This window comes from Macrotis lagotis, chromosome 3 (genome assembly GCF_037893015.1).
Source record: "Macrotis lagotis isolate mMagLag1 chromosome 3, bilby.v1.9.chrom.fasta, whole genome shotgun sequence".
Classification (NCBI taxonomy): domain Eukaryota; kingdom Metazoa; phylum Chordata; class Mammalia; order Peramelemorphia; family Peramelidae; genus Macrotis; species Macrotis lagotis.
In genome coordinates, this window is record NC_133660.1 from 215,341,388 (window position 1) to 215,355,250 (window position 13,863).

Sequence of the window (13,863 nt, forward strand, 5' to 3'; positions counted from 1 at the left end):
TTTGACTCATTCTTTCTTATAATTAGTATATGTTCATATGTATATAGAATATGCATTCTTTTTAAAAATTCATCAAATATTTATATATTTTGGTAAAGAACATAAATTCTTTAAGGGCAAAAGCAACTTGGTTTTTGTCTATGTATACGTAGTCCCAGGTATAGTGTTTACACAAGGTAGTCATGATGTATGTATATTTAATTGCTTCTGTGATTTTTTATTTTTGAGGCAATTGATGTTAGGTTACTTGCCTAGGGCCACACAGCTAATGGGTGTCTAGTGTCTGAGGCTCCATCTAAGAGCAGCTAAATGTTGAAGTGGGGAGAGTACTAGGTCTGGAATCAAAAAGATCTGAGTTCAGATTTGACCTCAGACACTTACCAGTTTTGTCTATGGACAAGTTATTTAACATCTATCTCCGTGTATTTACTCAGTTGTAAAATGGGGATAATCATCTTCCTTCTGTCCTTCTCTCCTTCTCTCCTCCCTCCCTCCCTCCCTCCCTCCCTCCTGCCTGCCTTCCTTCCATCCATTCATTCATCCATCCCACCTTCCTTCCTTCCCACCTTCCCTCCTTCCTGCCTTTTTTCTACCTTTCATTTCTTGCCCTTACACAAGAACCTGGCTCATCATGTCCCTTTCACTGGATACACCTATCCACAGAAAATCAGAGGATTTCCAAGATTATTCAATGAGTAGTATCTGCTGCCAGAGACTTTGGGGAGACAGTCTTGTGCCTGGTCAGCAAGTTGTCTAACTGAGTCCCTGTAACAGGATTGATTCTTAGTGCAGCTGTCAGAGTGTAATTGCCTCCTCATTTGTCCCTTCTCACGTCTCCATCTCAGCAGGTCCCTGCATCCGTTGGGATGAAATAATCAGGAACGGTAATGAGAAGCAGCTGCTGCTGAAGGCTCCCATGCCATGCCCCTAGACCTCAGTGCCTTCCATTTCATGTATGTTCTCTCATCTGATATTATTTTTCATCAAGTTACACCTGGAAGAAACACTTGTGATTATCTCCTAGCATTACCAGTTTGTAGCTGGGAGGAACTTTAAAGAGCTATTCATTTTACAGATGAGGAAACTGAGGCTTATAGAGGGTAAATAATTTTTTTCAAGGTCCTGTGGTAGTAAGGGATAGATTCAAGATTAGAAAATTAAGTTCTCTGACTAATAATTCAGTGCTCTTTATACTAAATCTAAAGATCTTTATGATTTCCCCTCCTATTCTGTAATTGTGAGATATGATGAGCAGATAATGTTATCTTTTTTACTTTTTGGTAGTGTTGGCGGTAGGAATGTAGGTTGAAGGTGAGTCTATCTTAGACCTTGATATCTTTGGTGTTTAGGATTCCTAGTATGAAAACCTCCTCCATGAACAGTAGTTATTGATAACCTTTATGTAGCACCTTAACGTTTGCAAAATCCTTTAAAAATATTATCTCATATTATTCCCATAAAACTTCTTGGAGGTAGGTACTATATAAATGTAGTTTATTTTGTTCTTGGCGTTTTTCTCTTTCTTCATGACCCCATTTGGGGTCATCTAGGTAAAGATACTAGAGTGCTTTGCTACTTCCTTCTGTTCATCTTACAGAAAAAGAGAGGTAAATAAGGTGAAGTGACTGCTCAGGGTCACATAGTTAGAATGTGTTAAAAGTTAGATTTAAACTCAGGTCTTCCTGACTCCAGGCTTGGTGCTTTATCTACTGTGCCACCAAATAATATTTGAAATAAAAATTATTCCCGTTTAATAGATGAGGAATTTGGGAGGTTAAGTGACTTATCTACATGGCTTGTAAGAATCTGAGGCTGTCTTTGAACTTTGGTCTTCTGACTCTAAGTAAGTCACCCAGCTGCCTTACAAATGAAGAAACTAAGACATAGACAATATTCACATAGTTTGGAAGTGGTTTAGGTAGGATTGGGGCCTAAGCTGAATCAGAAGAGTCCCCACAGTAGTCCTGTGAATTTGATTTTGCATATATTACTATTCCCATTTCACAGACAAAGGACCTCATTCTCAAGAGTGATGAAATCATAAGAAATCAGAGTCCTAGATTGTTAGAATGATCTGCCCTGATAATATATTTGGAAAAAAAGGCATCAGATTCAGTCAAGATACTTGGTTTGAATTCTTTCCTTGGTTTGTGATCATGGGAAAATGACTTTTTCTCTCTGTGATCCCCAGTTTCTTTATTAGTAAAATGGGAACAAATGCTCCTCTTCTTTACCTCAAAGCTTTGTTGCAAGGAAAATGCTTTCTACATCTGAGACTTTTATAGAAACATGAGTTATTATTATCTGAGACAGGCCCCTTATTTTACAGATGGTATAACAAGGCTAGGTTGAGGAAGTGACTTTCCCAAGGTCATATGCCTAAATAATCAAATTTATAACAAGAGCTGACATTTATATAGCTCTTTAAGGTTTGTAAAGTACCTTCATTTGAGGAGAATGCGGTTCATTGAAGTTAAATGACTCATTCAGGGTCACGAAATTAGTAAATGTCTGAGGCAGAGTTCTTCTGACACCGAATTACTACCCTATTCAATACACAACTCTGCATTTGTGGATGCATTTGTGTCATAAAGTGAACTGGACCTTAGATCTGATTCCCAGTCAACAGGCTTCTCTCTATATAACTCATTCCTAGCCTAGTTTGGGGCTCAATTGTAATGAAATTAGATTATGCTTCTCCCCACCTGGCCCCTCGTCATTCAGCATTACTCTTTGGTGCTAAGAATTTTTGCACAATAGCCTCGTATCCAACATCTTTATTTCTTTTCATGTCTAGAGTCTGCCCTTGGTCCCCTTGGTAAACACCCCGGTTGACTCAGCTTTACAACCAAGGCAGAATATTAATGTAGTCCTTAAAGGTGACCTTGTTCTGTGATCTGAAGTTCATTTATTCTAAATCAGAGGTGCTAGACTCTAAAAAAGGGAAGCTAAGAAAAGATAGAAGAGAAGGAAATGGGAAAGGAAGAGGAGGAACAAGTGGAAGTGGAGAAAATAAAAAAGAGAAGGGAAGGATTAGGTAGAAGAGAAGGTGGAAAAAGGGGGAGGAAGAGAAAGGGAAGAAAGAGGTAAAAAAGGAGGTGAAAAAAGAGGAGGCAGCAGTGGAGGAAGATGCTAGTGGTGAAGAGGAAGGAAAAGGTGGAGGAGGAGAAGATGAGGAAATTTAGCATTTCCTAAAACAGATTTCATCCTGGACTGGTTCTGTTCATGGGAGAAATGGTTCTCATTCCATTTTACACTTTTGCCTTTTCTCCCCTTCCTACTGCTATTAGCCCTAGGCTGGTTTCTAATGTTTCTTGGGAATAGGTAAGTTCTTGGCAGAGCCAACTTTTATTGGAAACCTTTCCTAATGCCCATTAATTCTAGTACCTTCCACCTGTTGATATTCCCATTTATCATATATATATATATATATATATATACATATATATATATATACATACACACATGGTGTAATGTGATTTTACATCTATCTTTATTCATTGATTGATCTATTTCTTGTTTATAAGACATATTAAACTGTAAGCTCCTTGAGATCAGGGACTATACTTTTTTTGTGTCCTTGCAAAAAGGTGTTTATTGACTGAACATTGTACAGTTCTCTATTTTTTCCTTCTTCAGTGTGGTAATGTTGTTTGAATTCTTTCAACTATGATTATTTAATTCCATTCTGGAATGGAATGAAAGGTTCTATCAATGAATTACTAATCATAATATGATGAATTGGAGATAGGATACGGAGATAGGTTGTAGAATGCTGAACTCATAACTAGGAAGATCTGAGTTTAAATATTGACTTTGGACTTAGCTGAGTGATCCTGGGAAAATCATTTCTCTTTGGGTCCGTAAAATGAGGAAGGTGGACACAATAGTCTCATATGTTCTTTCTAGCCTCAAATCTTGCCTCAATGAACCCCTTATAGAAAGCCTAGAAATGGGCAGTGACTTGTATAAGATCACAGAGATCATGAGCAGAAGAGCCAAAAATTAAACCAATCATTAAAATTTCTACTATGTCTAATGGCCTCTTCAGTGTGAGAGGCAAGATCTTTTTATCAGTGAGAGATGTGCTATTTAGGGCTTTTGCTTTCAAGATTATTATTTTTCTCTTCCAAAGGGAATAAAAACATTGCTATATAGTACAGAAACAGTAAATATCAAGCCGTTAGTGACAATTATGTAGCAGGTTAGCTATGTGATACAGTGAATAGAGTGCCAGGCTTTTAATCAGGAAGACCCGAGTTCAAATGTGGTCCCAAATACTTATCAGCTATGTGAAGGTGGTTCTGAAAGAGGCAGTGAGAAGGGTGTCTTTGCACAACACTTTCTCACTTTTATCAAAACAATGTACATGTCTTGTCATCATTCACTTGATGTCATGATCTTCAGTTAGGCAGGGCAACAATCATCAGTCAATTGTGTGACTTTGGGCAAGTCACTTGACTCCCTTTCAGTTTCCTTGTCTGTAAAATGAACCTGAGAAGGAAATGATGAACCACTCCAGTGTCTCTGCCAAGAAAATCCCAAATAGGATTATGAAGAATTGGATAGGGCTAAAACAACAACAGACAATTATTTAGCTAAGCATTGTGTGAGAGCTTTACAAATATTATGTCACTTGATCCACACAACTGCTATGGGAGGTGAGTACTGCTATTTTCTTTTACAGTTGGAGAAACCTAGGTACACTTTAGTCAAGTGATTTGCTCACTGGGGTCAAACAGCTCCTGGTTGTCTAATATCAATTTTTTTTTTTAGGTTTTTGCAAGGCAAATGGGGTTAGGTGGCTTACCCAAGGCCACACAGCTAGGTAATTATTAAGTGTCTGAGACCAGATTTGAACCCAGGTATTACTGACTCCAAGGCCCGGTGCTTTATCCACTGCGCCACCTAGCCACCCTAATGTCAAATTTGAACAAAGATCTAAATTCCTTGTCCTATGAAACCTCTAGTGTCTTAAAAAGCAGTCAAGATTTGAAGTTAGACTCAACCCCCAGCTCTGCCACTTACTAACTGAGGGACTTTGAATCAGTTTTCTCAGCTGTATTTTAAGTGGGTTGAACTAGATAATTTCTTGGGTCCTTTCCAACTCTAAATCTATCATCTAATTTCCAGTTCTGTCACCAAATTCTAAAGTATACATGAACCTTAGAAAGTACATTACCCCACCATTGCCCTGTGAGGCAGGTAATGCATGTGTTATCACCTCTCCCTCTTCCCCATTTCCCACCTTGCTTTGTACAAAGAGAGGTTTCAAGTATTTTTTTCCCATCATCACAACACTAGTTAAGTGGCAGAGCAGGGATTTAATGCAGATTTTTTTTGCCAGTTCAGAATTCTTTCCATGATGCCACCTTTCCCTCCATCTAGTAAACCTGGTTCCTTTGAAAGCCAAGCACTGGAAAAAGTGAACTCTAAATTAAACCAGTGGGTTTTATTGAATTGCTTTGAATCATGCGCTATTTTGAATAAACTAGAGTTGATTAATGTGGTTTCACTATATACTTTTAAAAGACCTAGTCCTTTATTCTATTTTCAGCCTAAACATTAAATCATTCTTTTAGTGTTCTTTGTGTGCCTTTCTTAATGTGCTTCCCATTCTCCACTGTATATTATGGTTTGTGTCTAATAGTGAGTTTGGAGAGGCATGGGGATAGTATCAGATCTGGGTTCTAGGTTTCGTGCCTGACAGTAAACAGTTTAAGTATGAACCTTACTTTCATCATAAGTAAATTGTAAGACATGGACTAGATTCATCCTAAGTTTCTTTCCAGCTCTGACACCATGTTTTCTATCTATTTGGAGACTTGTCTTTCCTCCTTGATTATAAACTCCATGAGAGCATGGATCCTATGTTATCCATATTTCTATTCCAATCCTTCACAAGGACTAGTGCAGCAGGTATGAAAAATATTTTTTGAATCTTGTCAAACCTGGATAAGTTATAATCAAATACAGTTCATTCAAATTCTGTTTTTCCTGTTGGTGAAATTGAGAGGGTTTAAGGGATGAGCAGATGAAAGGGATTGAATTAGTGCTATAATGAGAAGGAAAAATAAAATAACATTACCCTTTCTATTAAAAACAAGGAACCACTAGACTCATAAAAAATGAAGTTACCAGCTTTGTGATTTTCTTGGATCTTAGATTAAAACTGAAAAATATGATATGCTTATTATAGGAACAGAATAAAAATAAATCAAAGCATTTGAAAAAGTCTCCTAAAAGGAGCATAGTGATCTATGTACTTGGGATGTTTTTTATTTTGTTTTTTTTTTTTTCAGTTCATTCCTTTATTTTTACAGTTTCAGCTTCCAAAAGGATTTCATTAACCTTTCAGAAAAATCAAAGCCTGCTGCCATCACATGGTGATGGTGGTGGTGGTGATGGTGGTATGTCAGGTCCTGGAGGGTCAAGCAATGTCACAAGAGGTAGGCATGTTTGATTGGGGTTCCTATGATGATTCTCCACTCAGACACATTGAGTTTAGCTGTGCATTTCCTTTAAAAGAAGAATATGAAACAACTATTTTCTTGTTAAGATAATTGTGTTCTTTAGTAAACAAAGCAGAAATTTAAAATAAATTTTTAAAGAAGCAAATGTTAAGGTTTCATTCAGTACCTTTCTACTAATCCTTAACTTTTATCAATTAACATAAATAACATCCATATCTATATCTCCATCTTAATTATTAGGGGCTAGAGAAGTGAAGAAAGAATAGACAATTGAGCTAGGGATCAAATAGGGCTTAATTATAGGCAATGGGAGATGGGTTGGTAAGAGACATGGTTTCTTAGGGTTTTCAGGAATCATTCTTACTTGATGCTCTACTGGGATTCTCTTCATTTCCTGTATGCTAGGAATCCACAACATGTGAAATCCTGGCTCTGGCCCTTGGTCATCATCCATATGTTCACCACTGCTGCCATCTTGCCAGTGACAAGTTGACCTTACTACTCACAAAGCAGCATTACTTCATTTGACCAGTCTCTATTGTGTCCAGGCCCATAGACCAGTTGCTCTTATGGGGGTGTTTTTATTCAGCTTATTGGTGATGGGATTGGACAGCCACCTTCTACTGAAGTCTTAATCATTAGTTGATGTATGGTGTCTGGGGTGGAAATCCCATGCTCCCTGCTTTTCACCCTTTCTGATTGCAAGGAATTCCCACACTGTCTGGGCTCATTGAACTCATTGGTATGTTCTAGTTCTTGAAGATCAGGGTTACCATCGTAGAGTGCCTGGGTATAGGCCTTCAGCAGCTGAATGTCTCGTTTCTGTTCTGCCAACTGGTATTTCTGCTCAGCTGACATCTTCTCCAGTTCAGTGATGTGCTTCTCTTGCTGTTGAACCATGGAGTGTAGGTGCTTGATGCAATTATGATTGGGTAAATCCTCACTGGACATCTCTAGGCCACAGCCATGCTTGCAAGCCACAGGACACTTGGAGTTGTGCTCACAGTTCATAAGATGAGTCACTAGATTGTCAAGCCTAAGAACGGCACTGCAACCAGCGATGGCATTGTCACAGGTTATCTGAAGTTTGGACAGCATGTTCCTCATAATTCGGGGAATAGGGCGTAGGTGGGGGACCGTTACCACGCTTCCATCCACAGGGCATGTCTGTTGCCAAGAGGATCCTTGGGTGACACAGGTGTTACAGAAGGCATGCTCACAGTTAGGAGCTTGCATGGGTTCCTCAAGAACACCTTGGCAGATGGGGCAGATGAGGTCTTCATCCACATCCCCTAGGAAACGGGCTCTATCATATCCCATGGCTTTACAGTGAGATCAGGCCTTGGTAGATGGTGTGGGGGCAGAATCTGCGATCACAAGGTCCCAACCCTTGGCCAGCTAAGCCATTTCTTCATCTAGTAACCCATTTTGCAAGTTATGCTGAAGTTTAAACTTTTTTCCCATGGTATGCCTCATCACCAAGGAAATGACTATGATATCACAATCAGGGTTGCTAACTCTAGGGGAATTCTGAGTTCTTTGTGCCCTTGGACTGCTGGAACAGATGCCACTGTGCCTATCATGGTAGGTCCCTGAAGTTTCTAGAGATGGGGTAAAACTCTGAAACTGATCTTTTTCTCATAATGATCAAATCCAATGATTTTTTCTCAATCCATGTACTTCTTGACTTCTCTATAGGTTTTGACACTGTTGACCTAGCTTTTCTTCTGAATATTCTCTCTATTCTGTTTTGTCATGGTGCTTCTCTCTCTTGGTTCTTCTTATATCTCTACTTTGGTTCCTTTTTTACTATACTATTCCTTAAAATCTCTGTCCTAGGATGTTATTCTCTTCTCTCAACTCTCTCACTTGAAGATCTCATTTAGTCCTTATGAATTTGTCACCTCTCAACTCATAACTCCTATATCCAGCCCATTTCTCTTCTGAGTTCCACTATTGCATTACCAACTACCTACTGGACATTTTGAATTCAATGTCCTTTAGGCATCTCAAACTCAATATGGCCAAGCCAGAGCTCTCCTTTCTCTCAAAATCATCACCATCCTTCCAGACACATAAGTTAGCAACATTACTGTTAAATTATTTTTCAGTTGTTTCTAACTCTTCATGAATCCATTTGAAGTTTTCTTGGTGGAAATTGTGGGATGGTTTGCTATTTCCCTCTCCAGCTCATTTTACAGATGAGGAAAATTCAGCAAATAGGATTAAGGGACTTGCCTAGGTTCACACAGCTAGTTTAGTGCCTTGTGACCTGATTAGAATTTAGAAAGATGAGTCTTCCTGACTCCAAGGCTGTGCCTGCTAGCATTCCCTATCAATGTCATAGTTAGCTTTACTTTCAACACCTCAATTAGTCAATCATTTACAAAATCTTGTGGATTCTCTACAGCTTGCCTCGTATCAATTCCATTTTCTTACATAATTTGATTTTATATTTCTATTTTAATATGATTTATATTTTTTATAATCACTCTTGCATACATCATTATCTTGACCCTACTCACCTCTCGATTATTGTATTGTCTTCCTAATTGGCTTTTCTGTCTCAAATTTTTCCCCTTTTCAAACCATTCTCCACAGAATGAAATGATTTTCCCAAAACACAAGTTTAATGATGGCATTCCCTATACTCAGTAAAGTCCGCAACTTCTTATTGCCTATAGGATCAAATATAATTTTCTCCATTTGTAATTTAAAGCTCTTCCAAACTTAGCTCCATCCTATCTTTTCATTCTTATTATTTATTTATTCATCCTCTTTATTCAAACTCATAAGTCCAGCTTTATTTGCCTTGCTCCCATTTTTCATTCATGACTCTCCATTGCATTCCCTTCCTTTGTCTCAGTTTCCCCCTCCCTCTGTGCCTAGAAAGTTCTCCCTCCCTCTTTACTGCTTCCTCTTAGACTCTCTGGTCTCCTTTAAACTCAACTTAAGGGTCACTTGTATGAAGCTTCTCTTCTTCCCCTAGCTGCTGCTACCTTCTTCTTTGTCCACCCCTAAATTACCTTTTATATCTTTTCATTCATTTCCTACATACTTCTTTATGTATAGATTGCCTTTCCTTCAATAGGAAATAAGCTGTTTGAGGACAAAAATGGTTTCCTTTTTTTTCATTATGCCCTTGGCTCCTTCAGCCTGGCTGTGTTTTTATAAATATTTCTTGATTGTCCATGCTCTGATAGAGAAAATTCAGACTTCTATTGCTCTGATAGTCTAAATCATCTGGTGATGATTTGGTGTATTAGCACAGAATTTGACTTAGAGGGAAATGAACTAGAACTCAGAGCAGGTTGTTTCAAACTTATGCTTCCTTCAGAAAATGAACAATAAACTTGGGAAAATGCTCAAAGGAACAAACATCTTTTGAGTATACCAGACAAAAAACTGCAGAGAGGGTTTTTAGAGAGAGAACTAGAATAGTTCCCATTTCTTGAGTATCTTTTTTTTTTTAAGGTTTTTGCAAGGCAATGGGATTAAGTGACTTGCCCAAGTTCACACAGCTAGGTAATTAGTGTCTGAGGCCAAATTTGAACTCAGGTTCTCCTGACTTCCAGGGTCAGTGCTCTGTGCCACCCACCTGCTCCATTCAGTATCTTAAGGTAAACAAAGTTTTCTCAAAACAGGACTTTGGAGGATTGTAGGTAGTGTGTGAGTTATTGCTGCCATTTTCCAGGTGAAGAATCTAAGACAAAGAAAAGTGAAGTGGGTGGCTTGCTTCAAGATCCCATAACAATAAATGGAAAGGCTAAGATAGAGAAGAGGAAGGAAGGTGTGAAACTTGAGGCACCTCCTTAACCTTTAAGCATAACTTTTTCTCTCCCTGACCTGAAGCATGTCCTTAGGATAATGGGATGGAAGATACCTCATCTCTGGGGCTCAGAACCTTAACTATAACAGATGAAAGCTGGATTTTTAGGGAGAAGTTTATTAATCTATCCATTTGATTAGATAGTCTATATACAGTAAAAAATTTATTTATATATAAATAAGCATATATGTATCTGTATATATATATATATTTATAGATATATACATATATATGCACACACAACTCAATTCATATTGTATTGGTTCTTGACTTGATCTGACTGCTGCCTGTTGTGGGTCCAACTGGTATAGATCCATAGGTGGTTATCAATGGGAGGAACTGAAAACATAGAGCATGTTTATATTTAGATCTGGAGTTGGAAGAGACCTTTGTACAGTAGACCATTTAGCTCAACCCTTTAAGGACAATACCAGAAGTTGACCACTACAAAATCATGGTCATGCTTTCTCTGTTTAAAACTTGTTGCTCCATTTCTCTGATGGAATGATAGGAAGGAAGGATGGGTGAATGGAAAGAAGGGAAAGGAAAGGAAAGGATAAAAGAAAGGGAAAAGGAGAAATGAAAAAGAAGAAAGGAAAGGGGAAAAGGAAGGAAGGAAGGAAGAAGATAGTAAGACCCGCACATGCCTTATTGATAGTTCTTTAGGTGGAGAAGCAAAGAACTGGAAATAAAGTTTGTGCTCATTGATTGGAGAATAGATAAACAAGTTTGGGGACACAAATTTAATGGGATATTACAGCCATATTAATAAATGATGGATATGGAAGATACAGAGAGACATTGGAAGATGTACATATTGAGGAAAAAGTAGAATAAGCAGAACTAGAAAAATATATGTGTTAACTCCAGTGGTGTAAATAATCAACAGCATCAATTCAAAACTAAAGCTCTATATTTATAATGACCAAACTTGATCTCAAAGAAGAGATAAGAATCTACCTCTATCCCTTCTTTAGAGAAGGCTAGGGGTATTGTGGGGGGTGAGAAGATAGACAATGATCTATACTATTAGATCTGTTTGATTTGTTTTTTAGTTTTGATGATCTGACTTTTTCTATGTTTATTTTTTTTGTTTAAGAACTGGCTGTATATTTATTAAGGAGAAGTATATAATGGGGAATCAAAAATGATCTTAAAAATCAATAAAATTAATTAAAAAAACTGTATTGCTCATGTTTCTCTAGCATATATGAGGCCAGCATGCTCTTTACCACATGACCTTTTAAGGCAATTGCCAGTTGGAGAACTGAACCTCATGAATAAAATGTTTTGCTTGAGAGAAGTGAAGAGATTTTGGGGAAAATTTCTAGCTCTCTTACAAACATGCAAATAAATTACAAATTAATCTTTAACTGTAATTCTGAAGTTACAAGATGCATAAGCATGATTGCAAATGGAATGGAATTAGAATCTCTCTCTTGAATTCAGATTACTCTCAGAGATATTAGACCATGAAGTCTTAATTCAAATTAGGCAGAAAAATGAAAAGAATGAGTAAAGAAAAAAAGAGGACAGACAGTAAAGGAAGAGAAATGAAAAGAAAGGAGAGGAGAGGAAGTCACATTAGAACACCTCATCTGTCCTACCATTTCTGGTCTATTCAAATCATATGTTAAGTTCCTTCTTGTAGTTGGCTCTTCAGGCTTTTCTTGGGTTGACAGCAATCATAGACTCATGGTTTCTTAGGGTTTTTTCCCAAGTTCTAGATCTATCACTTTCATTTTACAGTTGGAGAAATCTAAACTAAACTAAATGGGAAACTAAATGACATACTTGGATTCCCAAAAGCTGAACCCAGATTACAATCTAATGTTTGTTCCATGATATTTATGTAACTTCCTCTTAATTCTATGCCAGAGACCAGAACTAGTATGGGCACCTCTTCCCTTTATTTAAGGGATGAGTCAGTTTCGAATCAAGTTGGTTCTGCTCTGTTAACAATAGAAAGCTTCCTCCTCATTCTGGTTCTCATGAGACCTGTTGTATTAGCTGGTTTTGAGTCAATGAGGACCTAATTTGTTTTACCTCTCTTTCTAAACAGCTAGAAATAGTTTGGTGTCATTGACAATTATGATAATGATAAGGATAGTTGAACAGGCAACTTCTCCTTTGACTGGTTAGTCAACTAAAGCCCAGGAGGGAAAATGACTTAACCCAGATTCACTTGGTAAATTAGAAGCATGACCAGGGGCTACAACCTGAATGTTGTGGCTCTGATTTTGTATACTTTCCACAAAGTTGGATTGTTTTGGTTGATATCTGAATTCTGTACTTGGAATCCTTGTTTTGGGACTGGATGCTCTAATCCCATCAGGTTAAAGTTTGCAATGGAAAACATTTCCTATATCACTAATAGTATATTTGAAAGAATTACCCCACTGGGGGAAGGGGCATATTCCATTTAAATATGAGCCATAGCTTGACATATGAGGAGAGATTAAATAATCCTTCAAACTATGGGCCTTATTTGGAATTTGTTTTACTGTTCCTTTTCTCAAGGATGAAGTCTTGTTAATTGTTATGACCTGTAATTCATTTTTGCCTTGGTTTGGCAAGACATAGTTGAGGCTGAGTGTGTCCCTCTGGTGAAGGGAGTCTAATTTTACAGAGTTTTAGTTCATACAATAGATTACCTGTAGTTTTTGAAGGAAAGGTATTATGCTTGTATTGATTGTCTTTAATTTGACATTTGACTGAGAGGGAAAAAATAGCTTCTTAGTCATTCAGTAGTATTGATTTACTCTGGTTGCAGGGAATAGGTTGGTAGTTGTTTCTTCTCCCAGGGGAAAAAATGAGGAAGAGCATTGTATGCTTACCTCTACCTCTTTATCTTTGCAGTTCGTGATGGAAGATATGGGATTCTTTTTAATTAATAAAAGAGGGATCCTTTTAAATAAAGATACTTAGAAAACAGCCAGTCCAACCTAAGGTCAAGATTTAAATTCAAGACTTCTGACCTAAATCCAATGTCCTTGTGAATTATTATTTATTGACTTGCAAAATGGGAATGACATTACTAGCTGTATGATCTTGGGCAAGTCACTTAACTGTGATTGCCTCCCATCAAGGACTATCTCCAGTTATCCTGATTCATACCTGGTCACTGGATCCAGATGGTTCTGGAGGAGAAAGTGAGACTGGTAACTTAGCAGAGTTCAAATTCAATTCATGTGCATGTCATAGCATCACCTCCCTCATGTCATAATATTACTGGAAAACTTAGGACAGACATCATCATTAGTATGGTACACACACTGTTCTCCAAGTCCATATTTTGACTTTGGAGGAAATCTACTTCCCCTCTCAGGGTTTCAGTTTCCCTTCTGTAAAATGGGAGAGATGGACTAGATGCCCTCTGAGATTCTTTTGAGTTCTTGATCTATGATGCTAATATTTATCCTGCTTCCATGCCTGTTAAATGAGATAGGGGGTTTATTTCTATATTTTATAAACATAAAATGCAATATAAATGCGAACCATTATTAAAAAAAGTCCTTCACATAAAAATAAAATTGGGTAATTACATTTGCACTGATCCTT

At 37.6% G+C, this 13,863-nt stretch overlaps 1 protein-coding gene and 1 pseudogene across 3 annotated transcripts in view; one reads left to right on the top strand and one right to left on the bottom strand.

Moving 5' to 3' along the window:
* The window catches only part of SORCS2 (sortilin related VPS10 domain containing receptor 2), a 1,216,578-nt gene that overhangs the window by 162,396 nt on the left and 1,040,319 nt on the right, over window positions 1–13,863 (top strand). The gene's annotated exons all lie outside the window — the stretch shown is intronic.
* Window positions 6,260–7,931, bottom strand: LOC141518115 (E3 ubiquitin-protein ligase NRDP1 pseudogene; annotated as a pseudogene).